At 42.1% G+C, this 12433-nt stretch overlaps 1 protein-coding gene across 10 annotated transcripts in view; it reads right to left on the reverse strand.

Moving 5' to 3' along the window:
* PLAGL1 (PLAG1 like zinc finger 1) overlaps positions 1-12433 on the reverse strand; it is a 56288-nt gene that overhangs the window by 21424 nt on the left and 22431 nt on the right. For 5 of the 10 annotated variants that reach the window (XM_027551755.1, XM_027551760.1, XM_027551752.1 and 2 more), the window contains exons 4-5: positions 8823-8896; positions 289-359 (exon numbers count right to left, since the gene is read on the reverse strand). The gene's annotated coding sequence lies outside the window, so the exon portion shown is untranslated. Of the gene's footprint in view, positions 1-288; positions 383-8822; positions 8897-12433 lie in introns of all 10 variants that reach the window. The other 5 variants (XM_027551762.1, XM_027551761.1, XM_027551757.1 and 2 more) reach the window with 3 other exon arrangements.

Below are 12433 nucleotides of genomic sequence, written 5' to 3' on the forward strand. Positions count from 1 at the left end.
GGTATTATCAGGGCTGTGGGTGGGGGACAACAGAGGATATGAGAAGTTGCTAATTGCAGGATCTGATTCCCTGAAACACAGAGGATCCTAATGCTTTGTAAAAAGAAAAGGTTAAAACAATGCCATTCTAAGGTACTTCACAGTTTGAGGGGGAAAGGTATTTAGCCTTTTTGAAGTGCCTTGAACCTCCTGCACATCCTTGACTTATTTGACTATGTGCTTCCAAGCAGTTACTAATACACAGTCTCAGATAGAAATAATTTTTAAAAGCAATCATGGCTTGCGTACCTACTCGGTGACAGGAAACGTCAGCTCCAAGGCAGTCAGGGAGTCCTCTCAGAAGGTTTGAGGCCTCAAACCTGTAAGAAGAGATCTTGCACACCTTCAGTGAGTGAAGCGAGAAAAACACCCCCCACAGCCGCCGCCATGAGGCAACTTGAGCTTGCTTACTTCAAAAGCACACATGAGTGCGCACACACAACTGTGAATGTACAGAGGACATTTTCCACTGCTTTTTAGGTATTTTAATAGATGATAGATCAATTTCAAATGTTAAAATCCTAGGGTATAATACTTCAATAGACCCACCACCCTTAATTTTAAAATGTCGCAGATACACCACATGGTAAAAGTCTTAAACATTGAGATTATTTGTTATATTTAAAAGGGGTGCTAAAGTTCATAATATTGTAACATAAAAGATTTTCAATATCTCATATAATCTTGCCCAAGAAGATTTTTAAGTATTTATATTATAATCTTGTCCTACTTGTAAGTGGATTAGAAAAACCCTGATGTTTCTCCCTGCTTTTTGCAAGTAGAGAAAACACATGAAATTGCTTACATAAAATATTCAAAAGAGCACTCAGAGGAAATGGCATTTTTTTTAAACCAACAGTATTAGAATACCATAAAACAGGTATGCAAATCCATGCAATAACAGAGCCTAAAGCAAATTATGAATTGAAAAGAGCAACAACCAATAGGTACTCATTTTCAACAAAAGCTTCATATAAAAAGCTTCCTATCTTCATACAGATTTATCAAATGTGCAGGGTGAAAAGGCTGAAGTCTGCAATTTGCATACATGATTCAGTGGTTACCAAACCCGACTACGTTAGAATTACCGGGGCAATCTTTTAGAAATACACACTCCCAGGCCACAGCACAAACTAAACACAGGCTCACAGCACCTCTGGGGCCCCGGGAACTTAGGCTTCCGTGAAGTCTCCAGAAAAAGTCTACAGCCAGCTTCACACCACGGTCCCTGGTGAGCACTGGGAAACAGGTATCTCTGTTCCCCAATTAATTATAAAAGTTGGCTTCTTCCAGCCAAGACTATTCCAGCCAGTTGATACTCTTAGGGGCAAAGCTTTTTGGGATTTTCTTTACCAGTACAAAGGTAAACCTATTACGTAACAGCCAATTATATCTCACCTACGGGATTTATTCACTGGGTTGCCTGTTTTCTTAATTTGATCAAAAAGGCAATGTCCATTTATTATGAGCAACCTCCTTATAAGTTACAAATGGAAAAATGAGGGCCATTTTCAGACAACAAAAGTCTAAAAATAAGCCACCACAATTTAGGGAAAAAGCTAGAGGCAAGTAGGTTCTCTGAATCATCCAGAGTATTTGTTTCAAATGTATTCCTTGCTTTGCATGTATAAACATGTCACAAATCATCTTCATGGTCCATCTCTCATCTCAAAATGCTCAGCATTTATTGTGGTGGTTTAATTGGGTGGTCTCCAAAGGCCTATATTAATTATTTTAAAAGCTTGAAAACAACATGAAAGCAAGAGAGCAGAATTCTTCTGGATGATTCCTCCTTTGCTCCTACCCATCTCACCCACGGACAATGCCAATTTATGAATTCAGAGAGGCAGGGGCTCTCTCCGGCTTCACTAGAAAGGGCGCCCATGACACGAAGTACGCAAACCAGGCAGCGGAGTAGCTTAGCTGCATTGTCAAAATATTCAAATTATCACTAAAAGAAAGCGATTCCTATCTGAATTCAACAATGCCCCCCGGCCTCCGAGGGCTCACACAGGAGCTTATTCTTAAGCTGTTCAATGTAAGTAGCACCAGTGAAAGCGGAGAACTCTGGCAGGGAGGAGATCAAGTCCCTCGGCCTTTCCCCCCTGCCATCTCAGACCGGGTCTAATGCTTAAATAGTTAACAATGCAACAGAGAACCCGAAAGCATGCGTTGCCCCGGGGAAAAACCATGTGCAGTCTACAACAATTTAATAAAGCGCAGCAGAGACAGGAAAAATATCACGTAGACATTTGACAGTACACCACTTGCAGGCTGGTTCTCACGTCTGAATTTTAGATGTCAAAAATCAGAGAAAAAGCTTCTAATAGGTGGGTTCTATTTAAAATAAAAGAATACAGTTTTTTTAATGAACCGGTAACATAAAATATTTCTAAGTATACTCATTTCTGAGCTCCAGAGAAGCAGGAAAAATCACATTTTTCTAGAAAATGGGATGGATGCACAGTAAACAGATCATGTATGGTGAATTGTCTTAAATAAAGGGGAGATATTCAGGGGGAAGTGATTTGTTTATTCAGCAATGACAAAAACTAAAGTTTCCTGAATCTAGAGCGTTCGGATTTCTAGAATGCATTTTTGGCTGTCACAGTCTGTTTTTCTAGGCATTAGCTGCTGAGGGCTGCGTTTGAGAAACACGGCTTCTTCTCTGTTAATGAACTGGTTTAGCTGCCTGCTGAGCATTCACTGAAACCCGAATTGAACAAAGGGATTTCCCTCCAGTTTCAGCTCATTCACTTCAAGCTACTCCCGATTTCACTTAAGTAAATTCTTCAAACTGACTTTTTTTTTTCAAATGATTTGAGTGGGAAAGAGCCGGGCAAGCCCTGACACCAGGAGGCCTGTCCGGGCTTTCAGCGAGAGTCCTCTGGCTGGAGGATGTGCAAGCCTTGTTTTCGAAAAGCCTCTCAGATAAGTTCTTCCCTGCGCCGCACCTCCCCGACCCCACCCCCCACACCAAGGACTATAATTCCTGATGGAAAGGAGCCCACCCGATTTGGTAGATTCTAGACAAGTAAATCTTACTTCAGTGAGCTGATCACTGCAACTGAGATTATATCTCTGGAGTGGAGGCTGTAAACTGGATATTTGTATTCATCTCACAACAACTGAGTCATTCTGAAGATGACCCCGAGGCCCATGCTGTGAAAGGGTAACTGGGAGTGTGAACAGATCTGTGAGCCTGGGACCTGGCCCCCTACCTTCTGCCACAATCCCTGAGGGGTCAGTCACAGCCCAGGGTTTCAGCTACTTCTTGGGGTCTTCAGTCCTGAACCATCTACTATCTATCTTCTTCAACTATCAATCTATCTACTACTGTCTTCAGCCATCAATTTCTTTCACATTTCAGACGAATCCACGTAACTTCCTCCTGCATCTCTCAGCTTAGATACTGTCAGTGGCCCCGGAGGCCCCCTGTTCTGAAGCGGGGCTCCACACAGCTCACCCTCCAGCATCACCCATTTTAGCTACTGGCATTGCTACGTAATAAGAGCTAACATTTAGTGGATACTCAGCAGGTCATGGCCATTTTTTTCATGTCTTTAGTTAATGCTCCAAACAGCCAAATGAGTAGGGAGCATTAACCCCACCTTACTTATGGGGAAACTGAGGCTGAGGAGCTACGTCAGTCGGCCTATGGTGGCTCGGTCAGTGAGCAGCTGAGCTGAGCTTTGCATCCCAAGCATGGGCTTTGAGAGTCCATGTTAGTAACAGGCCACTCTCTTCACCATGTTGCTTTCTGGCTGCTCCCAAGTCAGAAACCCTGGAGGCATACTAGATTTTTCTCACTGACTAAGCTGCACAGTCTTCGGGCTTATTGTCTCTCAGCTGTGTTTCCTTCTCTTCATTTCCATAGTTACCAGTGTTTGGGTGGTGTTTTGCCTTCGTGACAGAGTCCAAATCAGTGCAGCAGGACAACTCTGGAATTTTACTTTGTTTGTCCTCCCAACAGTTTTCCTGTCTAGCTCATTTAAAACAGGTGCAGGCTTTGTAATTCCTTGTGTTTTAGCCCAGATGACGGCAGAAGCAGTCTATCCTTCTTAATGTCTAAACCCAGTGAGGAGGTTCTGCCCAACTTCAGAGTTGGGAGGAAGTTAAGAGGGTGAGATACTCTCCCCCTAAATGAAGGGGTGGGGGGCCTTGCACAGCTCTGTCCCTAAGGCAGGACAGAAGCTTCCAGAGGACAGTGGCGCCCGTGCTCAGGGAGCCCAGGCCTGGGGCAAGAGCGTAGGGCTTCAAAAGACCACTCAGTTACTCTCATCATACCCCAGCTACTCTCATCATATACCAAAGGCCAGCCCTCACCCACCAGGGGTCATGGAAACCTTCAGGCTCTAGGACACATGCCATGGGAGAAAGGGAGACACCGAAGAATGACTGCAATGAAATTTCTCTCTAGGTTGACGGAATGATGAACACAAAAGGGAGTGCACTTTCTGCATGCTTGACACGCGAGGGGAGTGAGAGTCAGACTTATGAGGGCGCCTACAGTGCAACGCCCTCAGGGTCATGCGCATCTGTGCTACAGACTAGCTTCCACTGCTACAACGCGGAGCCAGGTTATTTCTCAAAAAAATGCTACCCTTCTGCTGCAGAGGCGAAGGGACTCTGCAGAGGTGCTGGGGTCTGTGCTTTGGTCCCGGGGCTGATAGAGAAGGAAGGAAGGAAGGAAATAAGGGCAGATGTTAGGAGTTTACTCTCAAGATTAACGCCTATGATTCCTATGCAAATACCTAAAGAGGGAGAGGCAGAGAAAGTTATCTTTAAGGCCTTTATCTTAAACTCTGAATTGCTTAAAAAACCAAAGGAGAAAACATAAGTCTACCAGGGATTAGAAAGTGAGAGGCTGATGCTGCTAGACTTCTTGAGGCCCAGGACAGCCCTGCTTCCGAGCCTGGACATGCCCCCCTAGACCAGCCCACTGGGACAGAGTGGGATGTTGGTTCCCAGAAGATAGAAGTGAGGGTGTGCTGGAAACTGAGGTGTCAGAGAGGAAAAACCACATAAATGTGACAAATCTGTTGATTCAAAGACATTGCGGTAATCGTAGGTCCTTGTGGCACCAAATGTCTACAGGGATTTGGACCCTGAGGTCAGTCACGTCCTCAAAACAAATTCCACTTAAATCCTGTGGCTGAACATCTGAGACTTCAGATGAGGCTCATAAAGTCCCTGATGAAAACCAGAGAGGATTCTAGATAAGCCGAGATGTATCAGCCAGGATGCTGAGATTAGAACTTTTAGAACAGGGAGCTCTGGTTGGCCGAATGTCAGATGTACAAGGATCACCAAACAGGGGACCCCATCTTCCTGGTGCACAGGTACCCACTAAGTCTGCCTGGCATGAGGGGCACATCCATAGGGCAGACAGACCTTGGACAGAAGGAGCCATCTAGGGAGCACATGCCCCATCACAGAGGCTGGGTGGCCAAGCCAGTCCCCACTCTCTGCTTTGGTTAGTAGGAAAATGAGTATTTTTTATTAAATGGTACCCAAGAAGAGAACCCATAAATGGGGAGCTTGGAAGTTGGGGTGGGTTGAGCAAGCAGATAGACGTTTGGAAAACCAGAGCACGGGGCCACTCAGCTCTCACAGGGTCTGGCCTCTGTTGACCTCGCTTCCCTTCTCACACAGGAAGAGGGGTGAGGGAATATTAGAGGGGCAGTCAACAAACCCAGGCCCAGCCCCAAACCCTCACCACCCACTTTCCAATCGGTGGCACCCCAAAACTGAGCGGGGATGAGGGTACGTGGCAGAATGGGGGCCCAGCCCACTCTATTGGCCAAAACTCAATTTTCATGGGGCTGCCTTCAAACAACTACCAGCCTGGCAAATAAAGAGCTCATAAGTAAAGGGACATTTCTACATACTGGAGACCGAGATCCCTACGGACTCCTCAGTCTTTCTGTTCTCAGACTGGCCCCCCTTCATCCCTTCATTCTAGTCACAATGCTGCTGTCAGAGCGATTCTTCTAACATGCAAATACGCTCCCGTCACTTGGCCATTTGGAATTGTTCAGTGGTCCCATTAATTTCTGTCAGTTGCAACCAAGAGTCCTGACTGATGCACTGCAAGTTTTTAATCAGGACAGCAATACGCTCAGGCTCAAGTTATAGAAAGAGACCTCAGACAGCAGACGGACAGAGTAGCTTCTGAGTGTATCCAATCTATACATTCAAATCAGTAAAACAGTAATTCCTTGGGAAGAAACACAGCCAACAATTTTGTTAAAAAAACTGCACACAAAAAGACTAACTGCAGTAATTGAACACTGAAGCTTCTCTGTAAAACTGGGTGTTCACAGGGAGCTCTAAATCTCTCCTGAGTCGGAACTTGCAACACTTTTGCGTACTTTAAGTTGAATATACAGGGCAAACTGGAACCATTTTAGGAAAACAACAAAAGATGATGATCACCCTAATGTGGTTCTAATTTACATGCTGGTTGTAAGTGTGTGTGTTTTTATGAATCACTTTTAATTCCTGTGCTCAAACAAAAAGGAAAAAATTACCTTGGTAATGCCACATAATGGATCAATTAAGTTATTCCCCAAATAAAGTACACTTTGTTATAGTATAAACACACATAACTGCTAGCTCTATTTTAAACACACTGATAGAGAAATGTGCTTTATTTATTCGTTTTAACAATAATATTTAATACTCTCCTATATTATGCCCCTGCCCTCAGCTCCCCTCAGGCCTTGACTACTTTCTTTTTGGGGAGTCAAGAAAGTGAAAAAAAAAAAAATAAAAAGTTAATACTATTTCTTAGACAGCAACTTTCCTTACCTAAACGTGGTGTATGACGATGAGTTTTCCTCTCCCTTATTCTTTTACTAAAAGCATACTCTACCTAATACAGGTTGTGGTTCCTACAGTTAGTTAAAAAACATGAACCAAATGATAGTATTTCTAGACAGTCTAGGAACGATGGATTGGTGGGTGCAGAAAAGACTGGCTATGGAATCAGATGGCTCTGGGTCCAAACTCTGGCTCTGCTACTTGCCAGGTATGTAACCTCAGGCAAGTTCCCTAACTTCTCTTTATGCTGACATCTCTCTACCTGGCAGAGCTGTTACGAGACGATGCGTTACAGATGCACACACAGAGGCACGGTGACTGGGGCAGAGTCTGAAGTTTATGTACAAAGTAGATGTGCCCTGTTAATAAGCATCACGAGTGCTTTTACACACTGGATACGCTCACAATTAGGAAATATTAATAATCTGTGTCAGGATACAATACGTCTAAACAGCAAGAATGTAAGGTTTTGATTCAGTTCAATAATCTTTCTTTGATTTGGACCACCATGACACAATTCTTTTCTAACATGTTCTTGTAAAAGAAATTTCTAATTATTTCTCTCCTGCTTCAAAGTTTTGTATGTCATGTAGTCTAAAGACTTCTAAATTCTTAAGCAGCATATTATTATTAGCTGGGCTTTTAACGGCAATGTCACGTTTAACTGGAGAAAACAATTACAACTGGACCTAGCATGAACTGGTCTTACACATATCATGAAGCTACACAAATGACATATAGAAGCGATTCTGGCAACTTTAGATTTTGCTAGAATTTTTTTTTTTGAATGTGTGGGTGGGGAAGTGGACTAATTTCAATTAGAACCATTTGGAGAACAGGAACTTTAACACACATATCTAATATTCTCTTGACTTTGGCCTTTCACTTGGAGCAGCTGTGGGCAGCCTTTCTAGAAGTCAGTCCCAAGAGTAAAATGAAATTGGAAGTGGTTTATCTAGTTTAAGAGAAAAAAAAAAAACCTTAAGTATAAAATGGGATATAAGGAAACTTACAAAGAAGATTGGAATTAAAAAAAATATGGCATATTTACAGTCAAGGACACTTTGCAAAAAAATCTGTGGAGAGAGGCCAACAGTTATGGTTAAGCAATACTGTTAGCAGCAGAGCTGCAAACAGGAGGAGGGCTCCTTAAGGGTGAAGAAGGCAACGGGCTTAAACAGAGAACTAATACATTTTACAGGAGAAAAACAACCAGAATGTTGGATATGAAATTTAAGGCTCGAACTAGGTGTCATTATTTTGAAATGGGTGTTTAAAACAAACCATAATCTCCACATGTATGGTGGAGAAAAATAAAAACTTCCGATAAATATCACGGATCCCGTCAACCATGAGTTCCCACAAATTTAGGTTACCGCCACTGGATTTAGCAGCATACTTATTTCATAATTTTAGGAAATTTGGACAGAATATATGCAAACTGAAAAATCACCTCATGTTACGACGCTGGAGCATGATTTAGAAACTGAGTTGAAACGTATGCAACATTCTAAATATGATTCTAAATGGAAGATAATCCTCCCCCAAGTTCCCCTAGTATTAATCTGTTTTTATCTGAAAACATCTTTTTAAATGTCAGGGAGGGAGGTCACAAGTTTCTAATAAAGAAGTCATGATCAATAAAAGTCAGCTGTATAAAGCCCCTTATTTCTAAAGTTACATGAATAAACATTAATGACAGTTCTTAGCATGTTCTCTTGATTTTTCTAAAGAGTGAAAAACAGGCTTTTGTATTCCCCAACCCTCTTTTTTCCTTCAAGGCCTACAGTTCCTCCAATGAGAAATCTCAGACAGCGAGTGTTTTCTGGGACATCAGCCCCTCTACTGCGGAAGGCTGTTGCGTGTGCTCTAAAGTAGGAGAATAAGAACACAGACTCACGCTGGCCATGGCACGCAGCCTGAGCAGAAGTCAGACAGTGTCGTGGGGATACACTTACCTTTCTAAGCTTGGGGTCCAGAGGAGTTTCAGATGTGACCTGAAATAGAGGCCACACCAGATGTGAGAGCAATCCTAGAAGAGGAGGAAAAAAAAAAAATCAAAAGGTTAAACAAAGGAAAGCATTGAGGGAAGTCACACTGAATACTGTGGAAGGAGACATTCACACTCAGGACGCAAGTTCAGGAACACCAGGATCAAACACTGTCTGTCTGTATACCATCATGTCATATTCCAACCTTCCAGAGACACATCTCTGAGCTCTTACAGAATTTTTAGTTTGAGAGACGCAACACGGTGACGTGAGGAGCCACAGCCATGGTGCCAGAAGGCCCACGGTTCAGACCCAGGTGTCACCTGGAGCCACTAGAAACCTCTCACCACCTGTGGAACAGCTCTCTGCCTCGGCTTCTCACCTTAATATGGAGATGATCACCATACCTACAGCCCAGGGGCCTTCTGAGGATTAAAGGAGTCAGAGTGAAGTGCTGAACACTGCACCCAGGAAGCAAGCTGTACTGGTATATTTGCAGTTCTTTTCCAGAGACCTTAACTCAAGTGAGAATGTCTCAGAGCTTCAGGAAGCAATCAGATGATATTCAGAACCTTTTCTAAAAGGGTCAACTAAGAACACTATCCTCTAGGAAAAGGGAGTGTGGACCCACCGGAGCAGGGCGTGAAGGGGCAAGAGGGGAAGACAAAGTCAAAGAGCCAGGGAAGACCATTAAAAGGCAAAAAACAAACAGCCAAACAAAAAAAAAAAAACAAAACAAAAACCTAAGACCAAAAGGAACCTTTGCTGAACTCCATTTTTTTTTTTTCTTCAAAGACAAGGTTACTACTCAGAGGAGAGGCCTCAAGGACAGAACTTGCTGACAATAAGTGTACCTGTCTTTCTTGTCATTCAACCTAACCCACAAGGAGGATGTCTCCTTTCAATGACTAGGTAAGCCCCTAATAGGTCTGCTTTGTTTGTTAGATGGATGAAAACCATCTGAGAGGGAGGATCTGGTATCTTTCTGCTAGGAAGTTTGCTGATGGAGGTAGACACACACAAAAACATGAAGATCCCCAAACTTATTTTGAGGGCTTGACTCTTACTAAATTACCTGACATTCTTCTTCCTGTATATGACAACAGACTTCAGGCCTAAGAAAAGGGCTCTTTTTATAAAGGATCATGCAGTTGACATTAACTGGTTCTATAAACACAGCAAGAACACAACTTTTAACTGCAGTCACCCCCTGGGGCATGCATGTCATTCTATCAGTGGGGACAAGATATGCCTCATCGCTTTTAAGCTGAAATTTCCAACGCAAGAGTGTTGTTTGACTCCCCACTTCTCCTTCCACCCTTCATCCCCCCCCCCTAACTCAGGTATGATGTCACATGAAATTACTTCCAGAAACTGGGAGGACAGAACAGCCAAGTTATAAAACCTAAGTACGAGGCTTACGGCTTTCTTATCTACAAGTTAATACTTCTGGGGGCGAGAGTCTATCAATGATCAAGGCCACGGTAATTTTCCTGTTTCGTAAGAAATCTAAAATCTCAGCAGAAACACAATCTGCTGACTCGATCACATTCGTACAGCCCACGCAAGTGCCTATCCCTACACAGGACGCTCCCACGACTCACCAATATGTAAAACTTTTTTAAACCTCATTCCTACTTTTAATCAAGGCAGAAAATCAAATAGATGTCTTTGGACATAATCTTGGAGTAAAAATAAAACAAAAAAAACATGGAGAATAAAATATGAGCCAGATCCTATACTTGTGTGCTTACTTCACCCCCCCGCCAACATTTTCTAAAGTTTTCCATTATGATTTTAAGATGTCATTTTTTTCCCAAAGAATATTGACAACTATTTCCCACTTACAGCTCTGGTTTAAAAAGCAGTTGGGTTTAACTTGAGAATAATTCAGAACTGGGCTTGTCTTAGGCTCCTGTGAACTCATGGGAGTTAGTCCTCTAGGATCAAAATTTCCTTTACATTTTTCACTGAGAGTCAAGGGGTTCATAAAATACAGTAGTAGTAAAGCTAGTTACAGAAAATGTCAAAGGTTTTGTTTTGCATTATTTAACATTCCACCATAAAATTAAATCATGTAGAATGGAAATCTGTCCATCTCAATCACTAAATCTGGTCAGGTGAAAGTCTACAAAACTCTAAAATTCTTTTCATCTTCTTACTGAAAATATCTAAACACTATGCTGAGACATAATTTTTAAAAAGAATATTACAGGAGAGAGCTTGGATTTGAAAAGGACAACACCGTACACTTTCTATGCCTCCTGTTCGCAGGCTGAGGGACTGCCCAAACAACTTGCCACGTTGAAAAACTGTTTAATAATTCTCCATAAAGGAAAGATTTTAAAAAGCTATAGTACCAATCAGGTAACAAGAGATCAATCAGGTTTTCCCAAAATGTAGTCTTTGCCGTTGAAGCCTGCATAAGTAATTACATTCAAAGTAATGTACCGGGAGCTATCAATCCCCATTCATTCAGCGCGCATTCACTGAGCTAAGAGCTTTGCTGCGCTTGGAGATACAAAAACGAATACGACACAGCTGCTTTACTTCCAGCTAGAAGAATACACCTAAACAAAGAGCTACAGGGCAATGTGTTAAGTGCTATAATAGAGGTGTGTGCAGAGGGCTGAGGGCCAAAGGAAGAAGCTATAAATTCTTCCTGGGAAATCAAGCCAGAGAGGAGAGATATAAAAGAAGGTCTGGTGATGTTTCCTTGCGATAAATTCGACTTTTTCTTTACTGTGTTGTCAAAAGTAAGGCAGTAATTTTAGGATTTATGAACTGTTCTCATAGCAAATGCTAAATTGGTCTAGAGTTTTATTTATGTTTGACACAGACTTCCGGTTACAATATCCTAAGAATATACATTTTTAAAAATAACTATGACTTGTTGTATTCCCACTCAACACACACAATCCAGAACAGCATGAATAGTTTGAATAGTTCCCATGAATGGAACTTAGATACAAAGTTCAAAGATGTTTCAAAATGTAAGTGAATAAAAGTCACATTCTAGAAACTTGGTAATATCATATTAACAATGCTTATTTTCAGTATCAATTTTTTTCTCTTCTTCTGAAAGCAAAAATAAAAGAACCACCTGATTATATATCATGGCTAACATCTGCCTTTCTCTACTTCTGTGTTTAAAAAAACAAGGAGGGTGCTGAATCAACTTCTACTTAACATCATTTATTATGCATATCATATTCCTACTTATAACACAGTTGTGACAGAACCTCCATTGTTCATTACACACTAGCCCCAAACTCGAGTAATTCTAATGTAAGCATGAGAAACCACCGTCTCCTTTGGGGTGAATTTCCAAATTCCTCTGTGTTAAATTGAGGTCTAATTTTCCCTATGCCTGGTTTTCACATGAAGGTCCATTCCACCCCATGTGCTCCTTTTCAGCTGTCAATAAACAGAGGCAGTGAATTCCCCCACGGCTTCACAAAGCTAGTTAGGCAGAGCCATTCATTCCTTCAGGAAAACAGGGCATTGATTTCAGCGAGTTCCCAGGGAGCAGCTGCAACAAAGAGATCAAAGGCCCACCTCTCTTTCCCTCCATTGCT

Source organism: Bos indicus x Bos taurus, chromosome 9 (assembly GCF_003369695.1).
Source record: "Bos indicus x Bos taurus breed Angus x Brahman F1 hybrid chromosome 9, Bos_hybrid_MaternalHap_v2.0, whole genome shotgun sequence".
In the NCBI taxonomy this organism is placed as follows: Eukaryota; Metazoa; Chordata; class Mammalia; order Artiodactyla; family Bovidae; genus Bos; species Bos indicus x Bos taurus.